General features: G+C 55.7%; 1 pseudogene; it reads right to left on the bottom strand.

The window, feature by feature from the left end:
* Positions 1 to 606: 606 nt before the first annotated feature.
* LOC121286079 lies at positions 607 to 10,231 on the bottom strand (annotated as a pseudogene).
* Between the last annotated feature and the right edge of the window lie 2,015 nt (positions 10,232 to 12,246).

Genomic DNA, 12,246 nt, shown 5'->3' with positions numbered 1-12,246 from the left:
GTGGGTGTGAGTGTCGGTGTGAGTGTGAGTGGGTTTGTGGGTGTGTGTTTGGGTGTGGGTGTGAGTGTGTGCTTGGGTTTGGGTGTGGTTGTGGGTGTGAGTGTGAGTGTGGGTGTGGGAGTGGCTGTGGGTGTGGGTGTGAGTGTGGCTGTGGGTGTGAGTGTGGGTGTGGTTGTGAGTGTGTGTGTAGGTGTGGGTGTGGGTGTGATTGTGAGTGTGGGTGTGGGTGTGTGTGTGTTGCTGTGGGTGTTGGTGTGTGGGTGTGGCTGTGGCTGTGAGGGTGTGAGTATGTGAGAGTGTGGGTGGGTGCATGTGAGGGTGTGTGTATGTGGGTGTGAGTGTGAGTGTGGGTGTGAGTGCAGGTGTGTAGCTGTTGGTGAGGGTGTCAGATTGTGAGTGGGTGGGTGTGAGGGAGTTGGTGTGAGGGTTTGGGAGTGATTGTGTGGGTCTGAGGCTGGAGTGAGAGTTTGTGAGGGTGTGGGTGTGAGTGTGGGTTTGGGTGTGTGGGTGGGGGTGTGGGTGTGGGTGCGATTGTGTGGGTGTTATTGTGTCTGTGAGAGTGAGTGTGAGTGTGATTGTGATTGTGTGTGTGAGTGTGGTTGAGGGTATGGGTGTGGGTGTGAGTGTGGGTGTGCATGTGGGTGTGGTTGTGGGTGTGAGTGTGGGTGTGGGTGTGAGTGCGGGTGTCAGTGTGAGTTTGTGTGTGGGTCTGTGTGTGGGTGTGGGTTTGGGTGTCAGTGTGAGTGTGGGTGAGGTTGTGAGTGTGGGTGAGGGTGTGGGTGAGAGTGCGAATGTGGGTGTGAGAGTGGGTGTGGGAGTGAGTGTGGGTGTGAGTGTGATTGTGTTTTTGGTTGTGGGTGTGCGTGTGGTTGTGGGTGTGGGAATGAGTGTGGGTGTGAGTGTGAGTGTGAGTGTGGTTGTGGGTGTGGGTGTAAGTGTGTTTGTGGGTGTGGGTGTGAGTGTGGGTGTGAGTGTGAGTGGGTTTGTGGGTGTGTATTTGGGTGTGGGTGTGAGTGTGTGTGTGTCTGGGTGTTTGTGTGGGCATGAGTGTGGGTGAGGGTGTGGGTGTGGGTGTGGTTCTTGGTGCGGTTGTGGGTTGGAGTGTGGGTGTGGGAGTGATTGTGGGTGTGGGTTTGGTTGTGGGTGTGGGTGTGTGTGTGGGTGTAAGTGTGGGTGTGGGTGTGGGTGTGGATGTGGGTGTGAGAGTGTGTGTGGGTGTGTGTGTGTGGGTGTGGGTGTGAGTGTGACTGGGTTTGTGGGTGTGTTTTTGGGTTTGGGTGTGGGTGTGGGTGTGGGTGTGGGTGTGGTTGTGGGTGTGGATGTGGATTTGTGTGTGGGTGTGGGTGTGGGTGTGAGTGTGGTTGTGAGTGTGAGTGTGGGTGTGGGTGTGGGTTTGAGTGTGGGTGTGAGTGTGAGTGTGGGTGTGAGTGTGAGTGTGAGTGTGAGTGTGAGTGTGAGTGTGAGTGTGGTTGTGAGTGTGGGTGTGGTTGTGAGTGTGGGTGTGGTTGTGAGTGTGGGTGTGGGTGTGGGTGTGAGTGTGGGTGTGGCTGTGGGTGTGGGTGTGAGTGTGAGGGTGGGTGTGAGTGTGGGTGTGTGTGTGTGGTTGTGGGTGTTGGTGTGTGGGAGTGGCTGTGGGTGTGGATGTGACTGTGAGGGTCTGAGTATGTGAGAGTGTGGGTGGGTGCACGTGAGGGTGTGGGTATGTGGGTGTGAGTGTGAGTGTGGGAGTGAGTGCAGGTGTGTAGCCGTTGGTGAGGGTTTCAGAGTGTGAGTGGGTGTGAGGGAGTTGGTGTAAGGGTGTGGGTGTGAGTGTGTGGGTGTGGGTGTGAGTGTGGGTGTGCATGTGGGTGTGGTTGTGGGTGTGAGTGTGGGTGTGGGTGTGAGTGCGGAAATGAGTGTGAGTTTGTGTGTGGGTCTGTGTGTGGGTGTGGGTTTGGATATCTGTGTGAGTGTGGGTGTGGGTGTGGTTGTGAGTGTGGGTGCGGGTGAGGGTATGGGTCTGGGTGTGAATGTGGGTGTGCATGTGGGTGTGGTTGTGGGTGTGAGTGTTGGTATGCGTGTGAGTGCGGGTGTGAGTGTGAGTTTGTGTGTGGGTGTGGGTGTGATTGTGTTTTTGTTTGTGGGTGTGAGTTTGGTTGTGGGTGTGGGAGTGAGTGTGGGTGTGAGTGTGGGTGTGGTTGTGGGTGTGGGTGTGAGTGTGTGCTTGGTTGTGGGTGTGAGTGTCGGTGTGAGTGTGAGTGGGTTTGTGGGTGTGTGTTTGGGTGTGGGTGTGAGTGTGAGTGTGTGTGTTGGTGTGTGTTTGGGTGTGGGTGTGGGTGAGGGTGTGGGTGTGGGTGTGGTTCTTGGTGTGGTTGTGGTTTGGAGTGTGGGTGTGGGAGTGAGTGTGGGTGTGTGTGTGGGTGTGAGTTTGTGTGTGGGTGTGAGTGTGGGTGTGTGAGTGTGGGTGTGAGTATGGGTGTGTGTGTGTGTGGCTGTGGGTGTGAGTGTAGGTGTGAGTTTGAGTGTGAGTGTGGGTGTGAGTGTGAGTGCGGATGTGGGTGTGGGTGTGAGTGTGGGTGTGATTGTGAGTGTGAGTGTGGGAGTGAGTGTGTGTGGATGTTGTGAGTGTGGGTGTGAGTGTGAAAGTGGAATTGGGTGTGGGTTTGGGTTTGAGTGTGGTTGTGAGTGTGTGTGGATCAGGGTGTGAGTGTGTGTGTGTGGGTGAGTGTGTTGGTGTGTGTGAGTGACTGCGGGTGTGGCTGTGGCTGTGATGGTGTGAGTGTGTGGGTAGGTGCACCTGTTGCGTGTGGCTGTGGGTTTGGGCGTGTGTGTGCGTGTGGATGTGAGTGTGAGTGAGTTTGTGGGTGTGTGTGTGGGTGTGGGTGTGAGTGTGACTGTGGGTGAGAGTCTGAGTGTCTGTGTGTGTGGGTGTGAGTGTGGGTGTGGGTGTGAGTATGAATGTGTGTGGGGGTGTGAGTGTGAGTGTCTGTGGGTGTGGGTGTGGGTGTGAGTGTGGGTATGATTGTGTGGGTGTGAGTCTGTGGATGTGAGTGCGGGTGTGGGAGTGTGGGTGTGGTTTAGTGGCTGAGTGTGGGACTGAGTGTGGTTGTGGGTGTGGGTGTGGGTGTGGGTGTGGGTGTGAGTGTGGGTCTGAGTGTGAGTTTGTGTGTGGGTGTGGGATTGAGTGTGGGTGTGGGAGTTGGTGTGAGTGTGTGTGTAAATGTGGGTGTGAGTGTGGTTGTGAATGTGGGTGTGTGTGTTGTTGTGAGTGTGTGTGTGTGTGTGTGTGGGTGTGGGTGTGGGTGTGGGTGTGGATGCGGGTGTGGGTGTGAGTGTGAGTGTGGGTGTGGGTGTAGGTGTGTTTGTGTGTGGGTGTGGGTGTGTGTTGGAGTGTGGGTGTGTGTTTGGGTGTGAGTGTGGGTGTGAGTGTGGGTGTGAGTGTGTGTTTGTGTGTGGGTGTGAGTGTGAGTGTGAGTTTGAGTGTGGGTGTGAGTGTGGGTGTGGGTGTGAGTGTGAGTGTTAGTGTGGTTGTGAGTGGGAGTGTGAGTGTGGGTGTGGGAGTGGGTGTGGGTGTGGGTGTGACTGGGTGTGGCTTTGAGTGTGGATGTGGGTGTGAGTGTGTGTGTGGGTGTGGGTGTGGGTGTGAGTTTGAGTGTGGGTGTGGGTGTATGTGTGTTGTTGTGGGTGTTGGTGTGTGGGTGTGGCTGTGGGTGTGGCTGTGGCTTTGAGGGTGTGAGTATGTGAGAGTGTGGGTGGGTCCATGTGAGACTGTGGGTATGTGGGTGTTAATGTGAGTGTGGGTGTGTGTGCAGGTGTGTAGCTGTTGGAGAGGGTGTCAGATTGTGAGTGGGTGTGAGGGAGTTGGTGTGAGGGTGTGGGAGTGAATGTGTGGGTGTAAGGCTGGAGTGAGAGTTTGTGAGGGTGTGGGTGTGCGTGTGGGTGTGGGTGAGGGTGTGGGTTTGGATGTGGGTGTGAGTGTGTGTGTGGGTGTGCGTGTGTGTGTGGGTGTGGGTGTGAGTGTGACTGTGTTTGTGGGTGTGTTTTTGGGTTTGGGTGTGGGTGTGAGTGTGGGTGTGGGTGTGGTTGTGGGTGTGGATGTGGATTTGTGTGTGGGTGTGGGTGTGGGTTTGAGTGTGGGTGTGAGTGTGAGTGTGAGTGTGGGTGTGGGTGTGGGAGTGAGTGTGGGTGTGGGTGTGGGTGTGAGTGTGAGTGTGAGTGTGGTTGTGGGTGTGGGTGTGAGTGTGGGTGTGGGTGTGGGTGTGAGTGTGGGTGTGTGTGTGGGTGTGGGTGTGTGTGTGCGGTTGTGGGTGTTGGTGTGTGGGTGTGGCTGTGGGTGTGGCTGTGATGGTCTGAGTATGTGAGAGTGTTTGTGGGTGCATGTGAGGGTGTGGGTATGTGGGTGTGAGTGTGAGTGTGGGAGTGAGTACAGGTGTGTAGCTGTTGGTGAGGGTGTCAGAGTGTGAGTGGGTGTGAGGGAGTTGGTGTAAGGTTGTGGGTGTGAGTGTGTGGGTGTGAGGCTGGGGTGAGAGGTTGCGAGAGTGTGGGTGTGAGTGTGGGTTTGGGTGTGTGGGTGGGGGTGTTAGAGTTGGTGTGGGTGTGTGGTTGGGGGTGTGGGTGTGAGTGTGTGGGTGTGATTGTGTCTGTGAGTGTGATTGTGAGTGTGATTGTGAGTGTGTGTGTGGGTGTGGGTGAGTGTATGGGTGTGGGTGTGAGTGTGGGTGTGCATGTGGGTGTGGTTGTGGGTGTGAGTGTGGGTGTGGGTGTGAGTGCGGGTGTGAGTGTGAGTTTGTGTGTGGGTCTGTGTGTGGGTGTGGGTTTGGATATCAGTGTGAGTGTGGGTGTGGGAGTGGTTGTGAGTGCGGGTGTGAGTGTGGGTGTGAGTGTGGGTGTGGGAGTGAGTGTGGCTGTGAATGTGATTGTGTTTTTGGTTGGGGGTGTGAGTGTGGTTGTGGGTGTGGGAGTGAGTGTGGGTGTGAGTGAGGGTGTGAGTGTGGGTGTGATTGTGGTTGTGGGTGTGGGTGTGAATGTGTGTGTGGGTGTGGGTGTGAGTGTGGGCGTGAGTGTGAGTGGTTTTGTGGGTGTGTGTTTGGGTGTGGGTGTGAGTGTGAGTGTGATTGTGGGTGTGTGTTTGGGTGTGGGAGTGAGTGTGGGTGTGGGTGTGAGTGTGTGTGTGGGTGTCGGTGGGTGTGTGAGTGTGGGTGTCAGTGTGGGTGTGAGTGTGGTTGTGGGTGTGTGTTTGGATGTGGGTGAGGGTATGGGTGTGGGTGTGAGTGTAGGTGTGCATGTGGGTGTGGTTGTGGGTGTGAGTGTGGGTGAGTGTGTGATTGTGGGTGTGAGTGTGGGTGTGGGTGTGGCTGTGAGTATGATTGTGTTTTTGGTTTTGGGTTTGAGTGTGGTTTGGGTGTGGGTGTGAGATGGTGTGTGGGTGTGGGTGTGAGTGTGGGTGTGAGTGTGCGTGGTTTTGTGGGTGTGTGTTTGGGTGTGGGTGTGAGTATGAGTGTGTGTGTGGGTGTGTGTTTGGGTGTGGGAGTGAATGTGGGTGTGGGTGTGAGTGTGTGTGTGGGTGTGGGTGGGTGTGTGAGTGTGGGTGTGAGTGTGGTTGTGAGTGTGGTTGTGGGTGTGGGTGTGAGTCTGGATGTGAGTTTGTGTGTGAGTGTGGGTGTGAGTGTGATTGCGGTTGTGGGTGTGGGTGTGAGTGTGGGTGTGAGTGTGTGTGGATGTGGGTGTGGGTGTGGGTGTGATTGTGGGTGTGAGTGTGTGTGGATGTGGGTGTGAGTGTGTGTGTGTGGGTGTGGGTGTTGGTGTGTGTGAGTGACTGAGGGTGTGGCTGTGGCTGTGATGGTGTGAGTGTGTGGGTGGTGCATCTGTTGCGTGTGGCTGTGGGTTTCGGTGTGTGTGTGCGTGTGGGTGTGAGTGTGAGTGAGTTTGTGGGTGTGTGTGTGGGTGTGAGTGTGACTGTGGGTGTGAGTCTGAGTGTCTGTGTGTGTGGGTGTGAGGTTGGGTGTGGGTGTGAGTATGAATGTGTGTGTGGGTGTGAGTGTGAGTGTCTGTGGGTGTAGGTGTGAGTGTGGGTGTGGGTGTGGGAGTGTGTGTGTGGTTCTGGGTGTTGTTGTTTGGGTGTGGCTGTGGCTGTGAGGGTGTGAGTATGTGAGTGTGTGAGGGTGTGGTTATGTGGGTGTGAATGTGAGTGTGCTTGTGAGTGTGGGTGTGTAGCAGTTGTTGAGGGTGTGAGATTGTGAGTGGGTGTGAGGGAATGGGTGAGACGGTGCATGTGTGAGTTTGTGGGTGTGAGGCTGGGGTGAGAGGTTGCGAAGGTGTGGGTGTGATTGTGGGTTTGGGTGAGTGTGTGAGTGTGGGTGTGGGTGTGTGTTGGTGAGGGTGTGGGTGTGGGTGTGAGTGTGAGTGTTTGGGTGTGATTGTGTGTGTGAGTGTGGGTGTGAGTGTGAGAGTGTGTGTGGGTGAGTGTGTGGGTTTGGGAGTATGGGTGTGCGATTGGGTGTGGTTGTGGGTGTGACTGTGGGTGTGGGTGTGAGTGCGGGTATGTGCTTGAGTTTGTGTGTGTGCACATGGTTGTGGGTGTGAGTGTGTGTGTGGGTTTGGGTGTGGTTGTGGGTGTGAGTGCGGGTGTGGGAGTGAGTGTGGTTGTAAGTGTGAGTGTGAGTGTGAGTGTGAGTGTGAGTGTGGGTGTGAGTGTGAGTGTGAGTGTGGGTGTGAGTGTGAGTGTGGGTGTGGGTGTGTGTGTGGGTGTGGGTGTGAGTGTGTGTGTGGGTGTGGGTGTGAGTGTGGGTGTGTGTGTGTTGTTGTGGGTGTTGGTGTGTGGGTGTGGCTGTGGGTGTGGCTGTGGCTGTGAGGGTGTGAGTATGTGAGAGTGTGGGTGGGTGCATGTGAGGGTGTGGGTATTTTGGTGTGAGTGTGAGTGTTGGTGTGAGTGCAGAATTGTAGCTGTTCGTGAGGGTGTCAGATAGTGAGTGGGTGTGAGGGAGTTGGTGTGAGGGTGTGGGAGTGAGTGTGTGGGTGTGAGAATGGAGTGAGAGTTTGTGAGAGTGTGGGTGTGAGTGTGGGTTTGGGTGTGTGGGTGGGGGTGTTAGAGTGGGTGTGGGTGTATGGTTGGTGGTGTGGGTGTGGGTGCGATTGTGTGGGTTTGATTGTGTCTGTGAGTGTGAGTGTGAGTGTGATTGTGAGTGTGTGTGTGGGTGTAGGTGAGGGTTTGGGTGTGGGGGTGAGTGTGGGTGTGCATGTGAGTGTGGCTGTGTGTGTGAGTGTGGGTGTGGGTGAGAGTGCGGGTGTGAGTGTGAGTTTGTGTGTGGGTCTGTGTGTGGGTGTGGGTTTGGGTGTCAGTGTGAGTGTGGGTGTGGTTGTGAGTGTAGGTGTGGGTGTGGGTGTGAGTGTGTGTGTGGGTGTGGGTGGGTGTGTGAGTGTAGGTGTCAGTGTGGGTGTGAGTGTGGTTGTGGGTGTGTGTTTGGATGTGGGTGAGGGTATGGGTGTGGGTGTGAGTGTAGGTTTGCATGTGGGTGTGGTTGTGGGTGTGAGTGTGGGTGAGTGTGTGAGTGCGGGTGTGAGTGTGGGTGTGGGTGTGGCTGTGAGTATGATTGTGTTTTTGGTTTTGGGTTTGAGTGTGGTTTGGGTGTGGGTGTGAGTTTGTGTGTGGGTGTGGGTGTGAGTGTGGGTGTGAGTGTGCGTGGTTTTGTGGGTGTGTGTTTGGGTGTGGGTGTGAGTGTGAGTGTGTGTGTGGGTGTGTGTTTGGGTGTGGGAGTGAATGTGGGTGTGAGTGTGTGTGTGGGTGTGGGTGGGTGTGTGAGTGTGGGTGTGAGTGTGGTTGTGAGTGTGGTTGTGGGTGTGGGTGTGAGTCTGGGTGTGAGTTTGTGTGTGAGTGTGGGTGTGAGTGTGATTGCGGTTGTGGGTGTGGGTGTGAGTGTGGGTGTGAGTGTGTGTGGATGTGGGTGTGGGTGTGGGTGTGATTGTGGGTGTGAGTGTGTGTGGATGTGGGTGTGAGTGTGTGTGTGTGGGTGTGGGTGTTGGTGTGTGTGAGTGACTGAGGGTGTGGCTGTGGCTGTGATGGTGTGAGTGTGTGGGTGGTGCATCTGTTGCGTGTGGCTGTGGGTTTCGGTGTGTGTGTGCGTGTGGGTGTGAGTGTGAGTGAGTTTGTGGGTGTGTGTGTGGGTGTGAGTGTGACTGTGGGTGTGAGTCTGAGTGTCTGTGTGTGTGGGTGTGAGGTTGGGTGTGGGTGTGAGTATGAATGTTTGTGTGGGTGTGAGTGTGAGTGTCTGTGGGTGTAGGTGTGAGTGTGGGTGTGGGTGTGGGAGTGTGTGTGTGGTTCTGGGTGTTGTTCTTTGGGTGTGGCTGTGGCTGTGAGGGTGTGAGTATGTGAGTGTGTGAGGGTGTGGTTATGTGGGTGTGAATGTGAGTGTGCTTGTGAGTGTGGGTGTGTAGCAGTTGCTGAGGGTGTGAGATTGTGAGTGGGTGTGAGGGAATGGGTGAGACGGTGCGTGTGTGAGCTTGTGGGTGTGAGGCTGGGGTGAGAGGTTGCGAAGGTGTGGGTGTGATTGTGGGTTTGGGTGAGTGTGTGAGTGTGGGTGTGGGTGTGTGTTGGTGAGGGTGTGGGTGTGGGTGTGAGTGTGAGTGTTTGGGTGTGATTGTGTGTGTGAGTGTGGGTGTGAGTGTGAGAGTGTGTGTGGGTGAGTGTGTGGGTTTGGGTGTGGGTGTGAGTATGGGTGTGCGATTGGGTGTGGTTGTGGGTGTGACTGTGGGTGTGGGTGTGAGTGCGGGTATGTGCTTGAGTTTGTGTGTGTGCACATGGGTGTGGGTGTGAGTGTGTGTGTGGGTTTGGGTGTGGTTGTGGGTGTGAGTGCGGGTGTGGGAGTGAGTGTGGTTGTAAGTGTGAGTGTGAGTGTGAGTGTGGGTGTGAGTGTGGGTGTGGGTGTGAGTGTGGGTGTGGGTGTGAGTGTGTGTGTGGGTGTGGGTGTGAGTGTGGGTGTGTGTGTGTTGTTGTGGGTGTTGGTGTGTGGGTGTGGCTGTGGGTGTGGCTGTGGATGTGAGGGTGTGAGTATGTGAGAGTGTGGGTGGGTGCATGTGAGGGTGTGGGTATTTTGGTGTGATTGTGAGTGTTGGTGTGAGTGCAGAATTGTAGCTGTTCGTGAGGGTGTCAGATAGTGAGTGGGTGTGAGGGAGTTGGTGTGAGGGTGTGGGAGTGAGTGTGTGGGTGTGAGAATGGAGTGAGAGTTTGTGAGGGTGTGGGTGTGAGTGTGGGTTTGGGTGTGTGGGTGGGGGTGTTAGAGTGGGTGTGGGTGTGTGGTTGGTGGTGTGGGTGTGGGTGCGATTGTGTGGGTTTGATTGTGTCTGTGAGTGTGAGTGTGAGTGTGATTGTGAGTATGTGTGTGGGTGTAGGTGAGGGTTTGGGTGTGGGGGTGAGTGTGGGTGTGCATGTGAGTGTGGCTGTGGGTGTGTGTGGGTGTGGGTGAGAGTGCGGGTGTGAGTGTGAGTTTGTGTGTGGGTCTGTGTGTGGGTGTGGGTTTGGGTGTCAGTGTGAGTGTGGGTGTGGTTGTGAGTGTGAGTGTGGGTGTGAGTGTGTGTGTGGATGTGAGTGTGGGTGTGGGAGTGAGTGTGGGTGTGAGTGTGATTGTGTTTTTGGTTGTGGGTGTGAGTGTGGTTGTGGGTGTGGGAGTGAGTGTGGGTGTGAGTGTGGGTTTGAGTGTGGGTGTGAGTGTGGTTGTGGGTGTGGGTGTGAGTGTGTGTGTGGGTGTGGGTGTGAATGTGGGTGTGAGTGTGAGTGGGTTTGTGGGTGTGTGTTTGGGTGTGGGTGTGAGTGTGAGTGTGTGTCTGGGTGTTTGTGTGGGCGTGGGTGTGTGTGAGAATGTGGGTGTGGGTGTGGTTCTTGGCGTGGTTGTGGGTTGGAGTGTGGGTGTGGGAGTGAGTGTGGGTGTGGGTGTGGATGTGAGTGTGGGTGTGGGTGTGAGTGTGGGTGTGGGTGTGGGTGTGGGTGTGGATGTGGGTCTGATTGTGTGTGTGGGTGTGGGTGTGAGTGTGGGTGTGGGTGTGAGTGTGAGTGTGGTTGTGAGTGTGAGTGTGAGTATGAGTGTGGGTGTGGGTGTGAGTTTGAATGTGTGTGGGGGTGTGAGTGTGAGTGTCTGTGGGTGTGGGTGTGAGTGTGGGTGTGGGAGTGAGTGTGGGTGTGGGTGTGGATGTGAATGTGGGTGTGGGTGTGGGTGTGAGTGTGAGTATGGGTGTGGGTGTGGGTGTGTGTGTGTGTGGGTGTGGGTGTGTGTTGGAGTTTGGGTGTGGGTGTGTGTTTGGGTGTGATTGTGGGTGTGAGTGTGGGTGTGAGTGTGAGTGTGTGTGTGGGTTTGAGTGTGAGTGTGAGTTTGAGTGTGGGTGTGATTGTGAGTGTGTGTGTGGGTTTGAGTGTGAGTGGGAGTTTGAGTGTGGGTGTGAGTGTGGGTGTGGGTGTGAGTTTGAGTGTGGGTGTGACTGTGGGAGTGTGTGTGTGGTTCTGGGTGTTGTTGGGTGGGTGTGGCTGTGGGTGTGGCTGTGGCTGTGAGGGTGTGAGTATGTGAGTGTTTGAGGGTGTGGGTATGTGGGTGTGAATGTGAGTGTGCTGGTGAATGCGGGTGTGTAGCAGTTGCTGAGGGTGTGAGAGTGTGAGTGGGTGTGAGGGAGTGGGTGAGACGGTGCGGGTGTGAGTTTGTGGGTGTGAGGCTGGGTTGAGAGGTTGCGAAGGTGTGGGTGTGATTGTGGGTTTGGGTGTGTGGGTGAGTGTGTGAGTGTGGGTGTGGGTGTGTGTTGGTGAGGGTGTGGGTGTGGGTGTGAGTGTGAGTGTTTGGGTGTGATTGTGTGTGTGAGTGTGGGTGTGAGTGTGAGTGTGTGTGGGTGAGTGTGTGGGTTTGGGTGTGGGTGTGAGTGTGGGTGTGGGAGTGGGTGTGGTTGTGGGTGTGAGTGTGGGTGTGGGTGTGAGAGCAGGTATGAGCGTGAGTGTGTGTGTGTGTGCGTGGGTGTGGGTGTGAGTGTATGCTTGGGTTTGGGTGTGGTTGAGGGTGTGAGTGTGGGTGTGGGAGTGGCTGTGGGTGTGGGTGTGAGTGTGGCTGTGGGTGTGAGTGTGGGTGTGGTTGTGCGTGTGTGTGTGGGTGTGGGTGTGGGTGTGAGTGTGAGTGTGGGTGTGGGTGTGAGTGTGAGTGTGGGTGTGGGTGTGTGTATGTTGTTGTGGGTGTAGGTGTGTTTGTGTGTGGGTGTGGGTGTGTTTTGGAGTGTGGGTGTGTGTTTGGGTGTGAGTGTGGGTGTGAGTGTGGGTGTGAGTGTGTGTGTGTGTGTGGGTGTGAGTGTGAGTGTGAGTTTGAGTGTGGGTGTGAGTGTGGGTGTGGGTGTGAGTGTGAGTGTGAGTGTGGTTGTGAGTGGGAGTTTGAGTGTGGGTGTGGGAGTGGGTGTGGGTGTGACTGTGGGTGTTGGTGTGGGTGTGAGTGTGAGTGTGGGTGTGGGTGTGTGTATGTTGTTGTGGGTGTAGGTGTGTTTGTGTGTGGGTGTGGGTGTGTGTTGGAGTGTGGGTGTGTGTTTGGGTGTGAGTGTGGGTGTGAGTGTGGGTGTGAGTGTGTGTGTGTGTGTGGGTGTGAGTGTGAGTGTGAGTTTGAGTGTGGGTGTGAGTGTGGGTGTGGGTGTGGGTGTGGGTGTGAGTGTGAGTGTGGATGTGGGTGTGAGTGTGGGTGTGGGTGTGGGTGTGGGTGTGAGTTTGAGTGTGGGTGTGGGTGTGTGTGTGTTGTGGGTGTTGGTGTGTGGGTGTGGCTGTGGGTGTGGCTGTGGCTTTGAGGGTGTGAGTATGTGAGAGTGTGGGTGGGTCCATGTGAGACTGTGGGTATGTGGGTGTTAATGTGAGTGTGGCTGTGAGTGCAGGTGTGTAGCAGTTGCAGAGGGTGTCAGATTGTGAGTGGGTGTGAGGGAGTTGGTGTGAGGGTGTGGGAGTGAATGTGTGGGTGTGAGGCTGGAGTGAGAGTTTGTGAGGGTGTGGGTGTGAGTGTGGGTGTGGGTGAGGGTGTGGGTTTGGATGTGGGTGTGAGTGTGTGTGTGGGTGTGCGTGTGTGTGTGGGTGTGGGTGTGAGTGTGACTGTGTTTGTGGGTGTGTTTTTGGGTTTGGGAGTGGGTGTGAGTGTGGGTGTGGGTGTGGTTGTGGGTGTGGATGTGGATTTGTGTGTGGGTGTGGGTGTGGGTTTGAGTGTGGGTGTGAGTGTGAGTGTGGGTGTGGGTGTGGGAGTGAGTGTGGGTGTGGGTGTGGGTGTGAGTGTGAGT

The sequence above is a fragment of the Carcharodon carcharias genome, chromosome 13 (assembly GCF_017639515.1).
Source record: "Carcharodon carcharias isolate sCarCar2 chromosome 13, sCarCar2.pri, whole genome shotgun sequence".
Classification (NCBI taxonomy): domain Eukaryota; kingdom Metazoa; phylum Chordata; class Chondrichthyes; order Lamniformes; family Lamnidae; genus Carcharodon; species Carcharodon carcharias.
Note: the sequence above shows the minus strand (reverse complement) of the source record. Positions and strands in the feature narration are given on the sequence as shown.